General features: G+C 57.3%; 1 protein-coding gene across 2 annotated transcripts in view; it reads right to left on the bottom strand.

Moving 5' to 3' along the window:
• The window catches only part of PAK4 (p21 (RAC1) activated kinase 4), a 42,587-nt gene extending 29,898 nt beyond the window's left edge, over positions 1-12,689 (bottom strand). Inside the window, exon 1 of one of the 2 annotated variants that reach the window (XM_080827688.1) lies at positions 12,556-12,689. The gene's annotated coding sequence lies outside the window, so the exon portion shown is untranslated. The remainder of the gene's footprint in view (positions 1-12,555) is intronic. The other variant, XM_080827692.1, reaches the window with a different exon arrangement.
• Between the last annotated feature and the right edge of the window lie 212 nt (positions 12,690-12,901).

The following is a 12,901-nucleotide window of genomic DNA, read 5'->3' as shown; positions in this document are numbered from 1 at the left end:
CAGACCTTGTCTGGATTCCAAATCAAACAAACACGCTGGAAAAGGATGATAAGACAACTGGGGAAACGTGAGGATCTTAAAGAATCACTAGCTCTTTTGTTCCCGTGACAATAGTATTGTGGGGTTTTTCTTGGACTTTAATCTCTTAGAGAAGAAAAATTTGAAAAATTCATGGCTCAAGTACAAGATGTATGGGAATTGTTCTGAAATAATCAGGGAGGTGGGGCTTGGGTTACAGATGAAAAAGCCTGGTCATCGGTGCTGACTGTGGGACACTGGGGACAGCGATGGGGATGGGGACGGGGACACAGACGTGGGGAAGGCATGAGACTATTCTCCCAAGCATTAATGAACACTTCCATTTATACAAATGATTTCAACATTTTGCGAAAGGAAATGTGACCTAATTCTAACAGCAAAGAGTTATGGATCACTCACAGGGTGAACCTTGGTTACTGAATCCGAACACGGGTCCTGCCTCTAATAATGAACAGTGATCATGGTCAAGGTGACCATAATGACATAATGATGGCAGCACTGTGCTGAGCGTCACACACGCCACTAACTCACTCATTCCTTTCAGAGACCCCAGGAGGTGGAAGGAACCTGTGGGAACCAATGCTGAGAAATGTGGGGCCCCAGGCCTAGCCCGAGGTCAGAGAAGGCGCTCTGTCAGAGCTGGAGAGGCCCTGGTGGGCAGCCTTTGTACCGAGCGGGTGTGGGAGAGGAGGTCAGTGAGCCCGGCAAGCGGGGACGACCAGGAGCCCCGGCCTCACTCCCCCTCATTCCCACAGTATCAGCTCTAGCAATGCAATATTCACATCTCAGCGTGCACCTCCGCCAGGATTAAACCCTTGGCCGTCCCACCGGAGCCTGAGATGGTGACCGGTCACAGATGACACCAGCAGACTTTTGGGCCCAAAGAAAGATCTTGGGTCACAGGATCTGTCATGTCAGGGTCTGCGTGGACAGTCCTCCCTCGAGGTCGCAAAGCTGGCCCCTGTGCCCCCAAATGTCAGCGGGAGGTGTGCCCCCGCCCCCACTCCAGGTGCCAGGAGAAGCAAGAGAGGCTGACAAGGTGACACCGGCATCCTTCCCACCTCCCCCCCCCCCCCCCCCCGTCCTGGGGCCTGTGGGAACCATCCCCTTCTGTGGCTACAGCGGGATCCTGGCTAACAGGGGAAGTGGGGCAGGGGCGGGGGGAGCAGGAGAGAAGCAGAAGTTGAGGGCAGGGGAAAAAGGGAGAGAGACCAAAGGCAGAGACATGGAGAGAGAGAGGAGGAGAGGAGGGAGACAGAGAAGGCAGCCCACTGGGAACCTGGAGGACCCAGGGGCGGCAGACAGGACAGCGGCATAGGCTGCGCGGCCCCTGCAAGCTTCTGGGCCCCAGCTGCCTTGTCTGCAATGCCACCGTGTGCTTGTGGGGGTGATGTGGCTCAGTCACACTATGTCAGAAGCCTCAAAAAGTACCCCAAACGTGGTGAAAGTGAACGCATATGCTGGTTTTGGAGGCCAGGGGCTCTCATCCCAGCTAGTCACACAGGAAGCTTAAAAAAAAACCCAAAAGACCCAAAACCCCCAATCAATGCTCAGGCCCCACAGCCAGAGACTGGGCTTCAAATGGTCTAGGCTTGGGGTTCTGTATGGTGGTCCCCCCCACGGGGAGGGGCAGGGGCCCTTCTGCCTGCCTACCCTCCCCCATCTTGGGCCACCAGGAGTCTGGGGCCTGCTGAGGAATCCAAGGAATGAAGCCTGGGCCTGGCACAGCCATCTCTGGGTCCCCTCCCCCTTCCCAAACTCCCAGGAGCCCATCCTGTGTCTGGTCCAGGGGGAAGCCTCCTCTGCGAAGGCATCAGCTGGCTGAGGTCTCCCAGTCCTGAATCCCCACTCCCAGCCTTTTCCTCCAAGTGCCAGTCCTGAACCCCTTCTCCTCTTGGGTCCTCTCCACCTCAAATGCTGGACCACAGGGCCCTGTCCAGGGGTCCCCTCCACTGAGTGCTTATCAGTGGTGGAGTGAGTGACCCTGACAGCCCACAAGGAGCCCGCAGAGCTTACCACCTGCTCCGGTGGGCAGGGGTGACGCAAGAAGGTTTCCCAGAGGAGCGGACCCTTAGATCAAGATGCAAACACGAGAGGAGAGCACTTAAAGGTCAGTGAGGCTAAAGTACAAACAGACCGGGGCAGGGCCAGGTCCAGCAGGGGAGGGACCAGGTTTGGGCCCTCTCCCCAGGCAGTGGGGAACACGGGAGGATTTCAAGCAGAGAAGGGGCCCCCACCCCGCATGCACTGACTCCGGCCACACATGCTGCCCTCCACCCTTCTTCTTTCACAGGGATGGAGAACACCAGCTGGCCCACTGGAAAGTGCCAGGGGATCCCCAGGTCCTGCCACCCCCACAGGGTAGGGCCTGGCCGTGGCTCCTCCCTGCCACGCTGTGGGGAGACCCCACCAGAGATGCTTCCCGCAGCCCTGAGCCTGTTCCCCGATAATTAAACTGTAAGCTGATTAGTCAAGGAAAACCTTTAATTAGCCCTTGAAATCATTCAGGAAAATTACAACCTCCTCTCCGGGCACCCTGCCCACCCTCTGCCAGGGACTAGGAATGGTGCCAGGGAGGAAGCAGAGTTGGGGGGGGGAGGGCGGGGGGCTCCTGCCCCTCATGTGAGCCTCACCCGGCAAAGGCAACCCAGGGTGCAAGGCGCCTCGTGAGAGGATAGGGCACAGACTTCCCCCGCGCCATGTCACAAACTACCTCAGAATAGTCACTAAGCCACCAAGAAGTGGGCAAGGAGGATGTTGGAAAAGTGTGGCACTCTCCTGAGACATCAGAGGAGACATATAAATGGAGAGATGGACCATGTCCATCGACCGGGAGACTCAGCGTTGCGTCCATGCGCGTGACGAGATGCACGTCTAATGTTGAAGCAGAACTGAAAGAGCCAAGAACGGCCAGGACACTCGGGCAGAAGAACAAGCAGGAGTGCTTGCTCTCCCCAAGATCAAAGCTTCTTATCAAGGACAGAAGCGAGAGCGGGGTGGTAGTACGCGGAACACGCCCAAAGAGAAAGAGAAACGGACGGGGCATCTAGCACCAGACCCACTTACACAGACACGGGATCTATGATAAGGGTGGCCACGGAGAAAAGTCAGCCTGTTTTCAGTACATGGTCCTTGGATGACTGGGGATCCAGGTGACAAATATGAAATTGGATGCCTACCTCACACCACACACACACACACACACACACACACACACACACACACACACAATTCTAGAACAAAGAAAGGTGAGAGGCAGAATTATAAACCTCTACAGGTTATGAGTGATATATTTGACCACATTAAAATTAAGTGCTTCTGTTCATCAAAAGCCACCATAAAGGAACTGAAAAGACGAGCAGCAGACAGGAAGAATGACAGCAACTTCGAAACAGAGGCTCTCACGCAGAACCTAGGATTTAACTCGAAGAAGTAACAAGTAAAAATGCAGACAGCCTGATGGGAAATAGGCAAGTGACTTGAACGAGCTCTCATCTTCATCTTCGGGAGGAGCTCCGGATGTTCCAAGAGACAGGGGAAGAGCTGCTCCACATGACAGTGACCAACCGGCCACCAGCGAAATGCAAATGGCACCCTGAGGAGATCTGGCCAGATCTGCTCCCATTGGGCAGGCTAGCACTCACCACTCAGCACGAGTGCCACCGTTCCCCGTCTGTGGAATGGACTGAATGCTCAGAGCCCCCTTCTGGGATCCCGGGTGGGCAGATGCAGGGGAGCACTAAGTGGGGCACTGGGCCTGGCAAGGTACAAACCTTCCATTAGTTTTTCCTACTAATCAGCCTGAGGACTAATCACTCCCCAGACCCGAGTTCATTTCAGGTCTTCCCCTTCCTCGGAGCAGGGATGCCCCCAGAAGGCCGAGAGTCCAGGAGACACACACCAAATGGGTAGCAACTGGATCTGTTTACCCAACAACTGCTGTGTCCCCAGAGGCCACGAAGGGCCAGCCACTCCGGAGTGTGTGCAGGAGAAGAACGGAAACAATCACGTTCATGTTTATACTGCAGGCCCTGGTGTAAGTATGTTAGGAGCAGAGCTTCAGAGGTGCCCTAGAACACCGGGTGGCCTCGATTCTAGAGAAGGACAAGCAAGACGTGGAGAGGCCCCGAGCGGCTGTCTGTGTTCAAATCCAGACCGCAGAACCACAGAGTCGAGGGCAATGCTAGCAACCCTTCAGTTCCGCAGAGGCCCCTGTGCTGTGCTGCCCCCTCCCCTCCCTCAGCCAGCTTGGGCTCACCCTTCCAGTGGCATTCCTCCTCACTCGGGGCAGGTCCCCACCATGCACTGCAGCAGCGACACCGGCTCATTCACGCCCCCTCCCCATCACGTTCAGTCTGCCAGCACTTACTGGGCCACTCCGGAGCATACAGATCAAGCGGAGGTTATAGCAAGGGACACAGTAAGGGTTCCCCCCTACCCACCACCCCATGAAGCCAAGTTAGGAGGGGCAGGGATGACAAGAAGCCAACTGACCCACGAATCGTAATGTAATGTAAGTAGCAATGGTAAGAGCCACAAAGAAAATCAAGCCTGGGGAAGGTGGAAAAGGGAGAGTGACCAGTCCCAGACCAGGGAGCCTGAGCCAAAGGCCCTGAGGCAGGCCCCAGCCTGGAATGTTCCAAGAACAGCATGGCAGGAGAGGAGGGGAAGCTGGAAGGAAAGCTCCGCCAGGATCGCATGACCCGTCCCTGAGGGAGATGAAGCGACAGGAGCGTCCCAGCAGGGCAGCGATGCGAACTGACCCCAGCTCCCTCTGGCTTCATGTGAGGACAGACTGCGGGCGGGGGTGGGGGGGGGAGGCAACGGGGGAAGGGGTGAAGGGGGAGGCAGTCCAGGCGGGACAGACAGGAGGCTGGCTTAAGCAGTGGCTGCCACGGGAGGAGCTCTGCAGGTAGAGCAGGTGGCTTTCCTGACACGGTGGCTGCGCGAAGGAAGAGGACAAGAGGAGTCAGGATGCCACGGGACTGCTGGCCCCATCGAGAGGATGGATGGTGCCTGTTAATAGGAAGGGTCACTGGCAGCTGGGGGAAATGGGGGCTTGGGAGTCCGGCTCATTTTACCTGTCTGCGTGTGGGTCTGGGAGCAGGGTCTCGGTCTCCTGCCTGATAGAGCTCACAAAGGGCCACCCTGCACCCCCCGCCCCAGCTTCCCTGGAGAAATGTTTCCATGCACGCCCCGGGGCGGACGTTCAAGGACACTGACACCCACACAGCAGGAGACAGAACAGTTCTGGGTTGTTTTCACACGAGAAGAGTACACAGCAATGAGGGGGGACAGACTACGGACACACTCGGCCACGTGGCTGGACCCCACAGACCAGGGATGAAAGAAGGCAGCCATTTCTGTGAAGTTCGAAAGCAGGGAAGGTGGCATTCAGTAATTCAGGGATGCACGCCTGGCAGGGACTCTCCAGAAAGGCAGGGACACAGTGACCCCCAAGGTCAGGGTCGTGATCACTACTGGGGCCGAGATCAAGATGGTGTCGGGGGAGGGGGGGATGCGGCTCCCAGGGCGCAGTGTTCGCTCTTCCCCTAAGCGTGGCGAGGTGTTTGTTCATCGCACACTGATGTTAAACCGATATGTGCACTTAGGCCCATTTCCGGAGGCACGTTACACTTTTAAAGGTTTAAAAGTAGAAGGATCATCAATGTACACAACCATATATACACAACAGGGCATCTCAGAGTCAGATCATGGGGTGGGGGGCAGGCCGCCATGGAAGATTCTCGGAAGGACCAGGCTGCGGAGGCCCTGGTGGGCCGCAGAGGAGGGGACTCTAGGGATAGAGGAGGCAGAAGTGCCTGGGGGTCCACCCGGGGGGAGATATGCTGAACAGCCCTGCCTTCCCGAATGTCCTGCATGTCCTACTTTCTCTCGTTCCCCACGAGGACAGGACAGAGAGGGGAGTGAGGAGAGAAGAGGGGAGGGCAGGAGGGGAGCGGGAGGAGAGTGCTTCCCATCCTGTGGGAGTGGCTGAAACCAGCCTGGGGAAGCCCGCTGGGAGCACAATTCCCCTTTATCAGGAGTTTCCAGGGCGGGGCAGGCCACCTGGGGTTGGGGGCAGGGAGGGCCTGAGAGGGAGCGCTCTGTCCCCGGACCCTGGCCTGACGCCCCCACCTGTCAGGTGCTCCCCACCAAAGCCCAGAAGGAAGACAATGGGGAGAGCCTTCTAATTCCTCAGGCTAGTTTGGGAATGGCAGAGGGAGTGACCCCAGGCAAGTCTCCCACGGTCGCAATCCCCGCGCCCCCCCACCTCCCCCCCACGAAAGAGGAGTCATAGTAACACCTACATTCTGGGGTGCTGGGAGGGTCCGATCAGTTAGCTCAAAGGAGGCGGCCTGTTAAAAGCGATCACACAGAATGAGGCAAAGAGCGTCAGCACTTACTATGCATTTTGCCTGAAGACGATGCCATATGGCCTCAAAACCACCCTGAGGAGGCACCGTTAGCATCTCCATCCCGTGGACGAGGACACCAGAGCACAGAGCAGTGACGTGACTGGTCTGGAGCCACACAGCTGGCCCCAGAGCCCAGCGCGCGGCCTCCACGGTGTTACACAGGTTAGGAACCCCAGACTGGAGCCCCGCGGGCCTGGGTCCCAGGCCTGGATCTGCCCTTATTTGCTGAGGGGCTTCCAGCCCATTCCCTGGTTTCCCCTTCTTGGGGCAAGTACAAATCCCACAGATGGCCAGCTCCGGGGAAAGGAAGCCCAGGGGGCTTTCCACAACACGAAGATGCTCCACTTCCCCGCTGGGAGAAACTTACGTGGCCAGCAAAGGCCAAGTGCAAACATGGGAAGTCGGGCTCCATCTGGGTAGAAACAAAAGGGGGCAGAGCGTGGGGACAAACAGAGAAGAGAGGCCAGGAACAACGGCTGTCTTGGGGAAGGGATGTCTTTGTCGCTGGATACTACCCTTCTATGCTGTGCGCAATTATTATTTAGGGGACTAGGTAATGCACGCGCCCAGGGCAAAAATGTGCCTTCCTGAAATGAAAATGCTGGGAAAGAGAAATGAGGTTAATAACACCTCCTCCTCAGGGTCTCTGGGCAGAGCCGCCGAGCTGATGCTCACGGGGCATACAGCCCGCGCCTGGCGGGCCGTGAGCCGCGGGTGAGTACAGTATCACTAGAGGCTGGGAGCTGGCGAAGGGGAGGTTGCAGCCCAGAGGGGATATGGCACAAGAAAACGGAAATTGTTAAAATTGTTGAATTATTAAATTGTTACCACAAGCTTTACTGTGTGCCAGGCGACTCGGGGAGCTCTTCCCCGCACGATCTAAGATCCTCCGGACGGCCCATTTAACAGGTGAGGAATGTGAGGCCCATGGAGGCTCTGGCTCTTCCCCATGGACCCCAGCTAGCGGGTTGGGGACATGAGAGGACTGCGTGGCCCCTGCAGAGAAGTTACTACTGCCCCTGAGGATGGCCGAGGCACCCGGGGAAAGGCAGGGCAGGACCAGAGGGCCCCAGGAGACAGGCTGCTGTGAGTGGTGGCTTCCGTCACATCTGCCATCACCGACTCCCCCTGGGACCTGGGAAAGCTCCCCTCTGACCCTCCTTGCCCCCCCCCCCCCCGAACACCTTCCTCTGGGCCCAGGCATCTGGCAGAAAACAAGCCCCAGCCCCGGAAAGGGTGGCGGGGGCGGGAAGGGTCCCATTTCCCCGGCTGTGACTTGGAAGGAGGCTGCTTCCTGCTGGCAGCATCTGTGGCCTCCTGGCTCGGGTGATGGGACAAACAGCTGCTGGGGACACCCTGACCGGCGTCTGGCCAGGAAGTCTGGTTTACTGTGAGCCAGCCGGACAAGGAGGGGTGAGGCTGTGGAGAAGAAAGTGAAGGGGTTGTGGGGGGGCGCTGAGGGAGGGAGGGACCCAGTGCCCAGAAACACCCCAGGTTGACCAGACCTCCAAGGAGCTTCCGTCTAAAAGAGGAGCCTGGGTCAGAACCAACTGGACAGGAAGTGGCCTTGTCTTATCCAAACCATTTCTAAATCACTGGGGGGCAGCCACCACAGCCAGTGACCCTAGAGTCCGAAAGCCTGGAGTTTAAGTCCTACTCTCCTACTTGCCTGCTGTGTAACCTTAGACGCGTCACATACCTCTGTGGGTCTCAGTTTTCTCATCTCTGAAATGGGGATAACAACAGTACCCACCTTGTAGATTGTTGTGGAGATCAAATGGGTTAATATGGGTAAAGCTGGGGCACCTGGGTGGCTCAGCTGGTTAAGCATCCCACTCCTGATTGTGGCTCAGGTCATGATCTCAGGGTTGTGAGGTCGAGCCCCATTGCTGGGCTCTGCACTGGGCATGGAGCCTGCTTGAGATGCTCTCTCTCCCTCTGCCCCTCACCCTCATGTACACGCGTGCATGCTCTCTCTCAAATAAAAACAATAAAATCTTAAAAAAGAAATCTATCAGTTAAGACCTCACAATCTTGGCAGCACACAGATCCGTCTTCCGTCACTGCCCCCCTCATCCTATCCACCTTCGTCTCCTGCTCGGACCGTTAGAGCAGCCTCCCTGTGGGTCTCCCTGCTGCCGCCCCCACGATCCGCTCCCCACATGGCACCATGGGTGATCCTTATGAAAGGGAAACTAGATGTTGCTGAAAGCCTTCCAGTGACTCCCCATTATACATAGAACGCAATCCGCGCTCCTCACCTCAGCCTGTCAGCCTTTGGCCTATCTGCCACGTCTTCCCCACCTTCCCGACCTCGCTGCCTACTCTGCCACACTGGCCTCCTTGATAGTACTTGACCATCCCAAGCTCAATTGGACCTCAGGATCTTTGCACTTCCCATACCCACTACCTGCTCTATTCTTTCCACTTCCTTTTCTTGGGCCTGGCTCACTGCTGGGCTGTCATTGTCTCAGGAGGGGTCTGTCGCCTTTGTATACTAAAATCCATGCAGGCAGGGCTGGGGCTGTGTGGGTCACCCATGGGACCCCTCCCTTTCCACATTCCACCTCCTTCCTGCCCCCTTCCTAAGGAGGTTCAAGCCCAGGCCCACCGGGGAGCTTCTGACTTGGTCAGGGGTGGGACGGGCCTCGGTACATGGTTCAAGTCAGTACAGTTTCCTTACCCACTGTCAGCCCTGAGAGATGCCTCCCGAGGAAAGCTGGGTCAAAGCTGTGGTCACTGTCCTGCATGTCCTCGAGGGCAAAAGCCTGGGTGTGGGGGCTCTGTGGGTGTCAGGTCCCCGCCAAGCCCAACACGTGAACCATCTTCCCAGTTGTTTCCAGCCAGTCCGGAGGGGCCATAAGCCCACCATCTCGTGGCTGAGTAGACCACTTCAGCAAGGCCTACGGATTTGCCCCAAAGCAGGACATGGAGTGAGGGGAGCCCTGGAGCCTTGTGGGACAGCAGACTGGTACCACTGCCTAGGAGAACAATCTGGAAGGCCTGGCATGTCCACAGTGAGCCACATGCCCAAGACAGACTCTGGCCACAGTATACAAGGAGACACGCTCTAGAATGTTCAATGTGGCCTTGTCACAGTGTCCCAATGGGAAACCACCCCAATGTCCACCAACGGGTGACCAGGTAAGTCCTAGGTGGCACAAGCACAAGAAGACATACTCACAGCAGAGACATCGAATCCTAGAGCTACACGCACGTCCTCGCAGAGAGAAATGCAAACTCGAATGCTGAGTGGAAAAGAGCAAGTCGTCTCCCAAGACACCACTTCCATCAGCCGTCAAACTGTAGAACAGTGGTGGTCCCGCCTGGCTGGCCCCGAGAACCACGAACCATGTACTGAGGCCCGCCCCACCCCCAACCAAGTCAGAAGCTCCCTAGCGGGCCTGGGCTGGAGCAGTTTTGAAAGTTTTGACAGCAGCGGGGAGCCAGGACTGAGAGCTGTGGCTCTATCATCTGTGAATGAATTCAAAGGTCGTAACGGTAGGAAGACCTGCAGAGAGACAGACACACCAAATCCAAATCCAGCACCGGGGCAAGCAGGCAGGGAGCGGGGCCTTGAACACCATCCACCCCCTGAGTCCCATCCCGGGGCCAGATGCTGGAGGCGTGGGGGGATTCTGTTCATTGAAGGCTTTACTCCGCCCGCCCCCCCCCCCCATCTAAAATGTATCCTAAGGATCAAAAGTGGCAAGTAAGGAAGCACTTGCCTGAGGTCCCACAGCTGGGGACAGGGCAGGGACCTGAGTTCAGGTCTCCGACGGCAAAGCCCTAGCTGTCCTTATCTGCGCCAAGCCCGGGATGCTGAGCAAGCTGGCACCATGAGGAGAGGCTGGGCCGGCCTCACAGAACTGCCTGGCAGTGTGCCCACCCGGTGACCCTGCCAGAGGCAAAAGGGGGTGGCGCAGCTGCCTGGGAGAGCCAAGAGGCAGGTGGAGAGGGGCCCTCCTCCATCTCTGAGGTCTTCCCCAGGCAGCAGGACTAATGCCAACATAGCACAGAGTGGGGGCCAGGTCTGGGGTCACGTGCTTTCTGCTTTGCGCCCTCCCGGCCATCCCATGAGGTGGTCACTGTCATATCCATTTTGCAGAGGAAGAAATGGAGGCCCAGGAAGTAAAGCAACTGGCCCATGGTCACACGGCCCGGGAGTGACGGAGCTGGGTCTGAACCAGTCCCTAGCGCTGCCCCACCGATATGGGCAGCTACCCCTCAGCCCCGGCTCCCCGGGCCCTCCCCACCCCCAGGCCGGGCACCCTAGGGGTCCATATGTAGCTGTGGATCACTGGCTGGGGGTCTGGTTCCAGTCTGCTCCCACCAAGGGACACCAAGAGCCCCTGGAGGCCTGGCGGTTCCTTGTCTTGTCTGCTGCTGGAGTCTCAGCGCCCAGCCCAGTGTCCAACATTCAACCACCAAACACCCTCCACTGGCCCCACAGTGCTCCAGGGGGGATTCGGGGAAGAAATAACATGGAGAAATTCCTGCCATATGGGGCCCACATTCTTGGGGTGGGGGGAGGCAGACAACACATGGTGCCCTGACAAACAAGGTAAGCACAAGGGCCTGGGGAGAAAACCAGATAGGGAGATAAAGAGTGTGTGAGGGACAGGGAGAGGCAGGTGATGCTAGAAGTGCTGCACGTGGGTGACCGTGAGTACGGGGCTGGGGCCAGGGAGAGGATTCCAGGCAGAGGCAACGGGGAGGTCAAAGACCTAGAGGGTGGCATATGCCTGCAGACTTGAAGAACAGCAAACAGGCCGGTGGGGCTGGAGCTTGAGAAGGGACAAGGAGAGCTGTAGGAAATGAGGTGGGAGCGATCTGGGACCACCAGGAGAGACTGGGGTCTTAAGTACAGAGAACACTGGGCTTTGTACTGGATCCCACTCAGGGACCCCTTTCTCAGTCAGAAGCCCATCAGACTCACTTGGACTCTGGGCCACCCACAAACACCCTACTCCCATGGGTCCATGAGAACTTCTCTTCCCAGATCACACCCTTCCATGGAGCCCAAAGACAATCCATTCCAGTCCAGGGAGTGGCTCGGCCTTGCCCAGGCCCCTGCTTCCAGGAACAGATCTTCCAGTCTACAGTGTAACAACTGTGGGTTAGAAGCTCGGGAATCCATCAGACCCAGCTTGGAAACTGCCCGTGTTACTCTGCAGATGGACCTGAGCCTCAGTTTTCCTGTCTGTGAAAGTGGGTTTACCCAGTACCCACTTCACAAACTTGTGGTATAATGAAACGAGAGCACTGAGTGCAACGTTAGCCCTCATTAAATATTAGTCAGAATTGTGATTATTTGAGGGGCAGTAGAGCATAGTACGTCTCTGGGACCAGAACTCGAGTCTGAATCCCAACCCCACAACTTACTCATTAGATGATCCTGGGCCAACCGCATAAGGTTGCAATGAAGATTAAATATATGTAAAGCATTGAAATGACCTGACACATAGTGATTTATGAGTGTTTGCCATTATTTTCACTATTTGTGGGAGGGGGCTCCCCTTTGCCGGGACAGGAAGCACCCTTGATCTCTCTCGGGCATCCCTCCCCTCCTCCGGAGCAAAGCCTCCCGCTAGGGTTTTAACTATTGACCCCTTAGGTATAACATCTGTCAGATTGGGACCTTTGCCCCCTTTGGACACGCCCCACATCTGATCCCTTCAAAAGGTGCTCCCCTCACCCCCAAATCTCATGCATCTGCTCCGCTGGCTGCTGTGGGTAAACCTCCAAACCCACCGCCCTCACGGTTGCGATCTCCGACTCTAGGAAGCCCACCCTTCCTTCAAACTATTAATTTTGATCCCCATTTTCTGACACTCGCCCCGACCCCCTCGAACGGGCCCCACTTCAAATTTCGAACTTTGTGGTCCCCTTTGCCACGCCCCCCTTCGCTAGTTTGACCTCCGGATCTCCTCTACACCACGGTCCCCAGCAGCACTGACCCCTGACCTCTCCGAGGCGACCCTTCCCTCTTCGAATGAACTTTGACCCCACCGGCCCCGCCCCCTACTTGCGTGAACGCTCTCCCACCGCCGTCGCCCGGCCCTCCCCAATCCCCTGGCCAGACCGTTGATCCTACCGGCTCGGCGCTGCAGTCGCTCGCGGCCTAGCTGCTTGACCGGGAATTCCAAACCCACACACCGCCCTCAGCTCTCTTGCGCCGCCGCCACCGCGGCCACTGCCGCCGCCATGTTAAATCCCCAACGAACATCCGGGGCTTTCCCCCCTCGCCGCCCACCAGTCCCCATAGCAACGGGGCTGACCGGGCAGGGGGCAGGGCCCGCTCAGGGGCGGAGCTGGGCCATTGGCAGAGCCCGCTCCAGCCTCTGATTGGCGCAGATTGTCCAATCGGAGACCTTCGGGCAGAAAATGCCAAGCGGGGATTGGAAAATTTGGAAAGGGTGCGGGGGAAGCTGGCTCCCCGC

Source organism: Martes martes (assembly GCF_963455335.1).
Source record: "Martes martes genome assembly, chromosome: 17".
In the NCBI taxonomy this organism is placed as follows: domain Eukaryota; kingdom Metazoa; phylum Chordata; class Mammalia; order Carnivora; family Mustelidae; genus Martes; species Martes martes.
The sequence above is the reverse complement of the archived record's forward strand: the minus strand, read 5'-3'. Positions and strand labels throughout refer to the sequence as shown.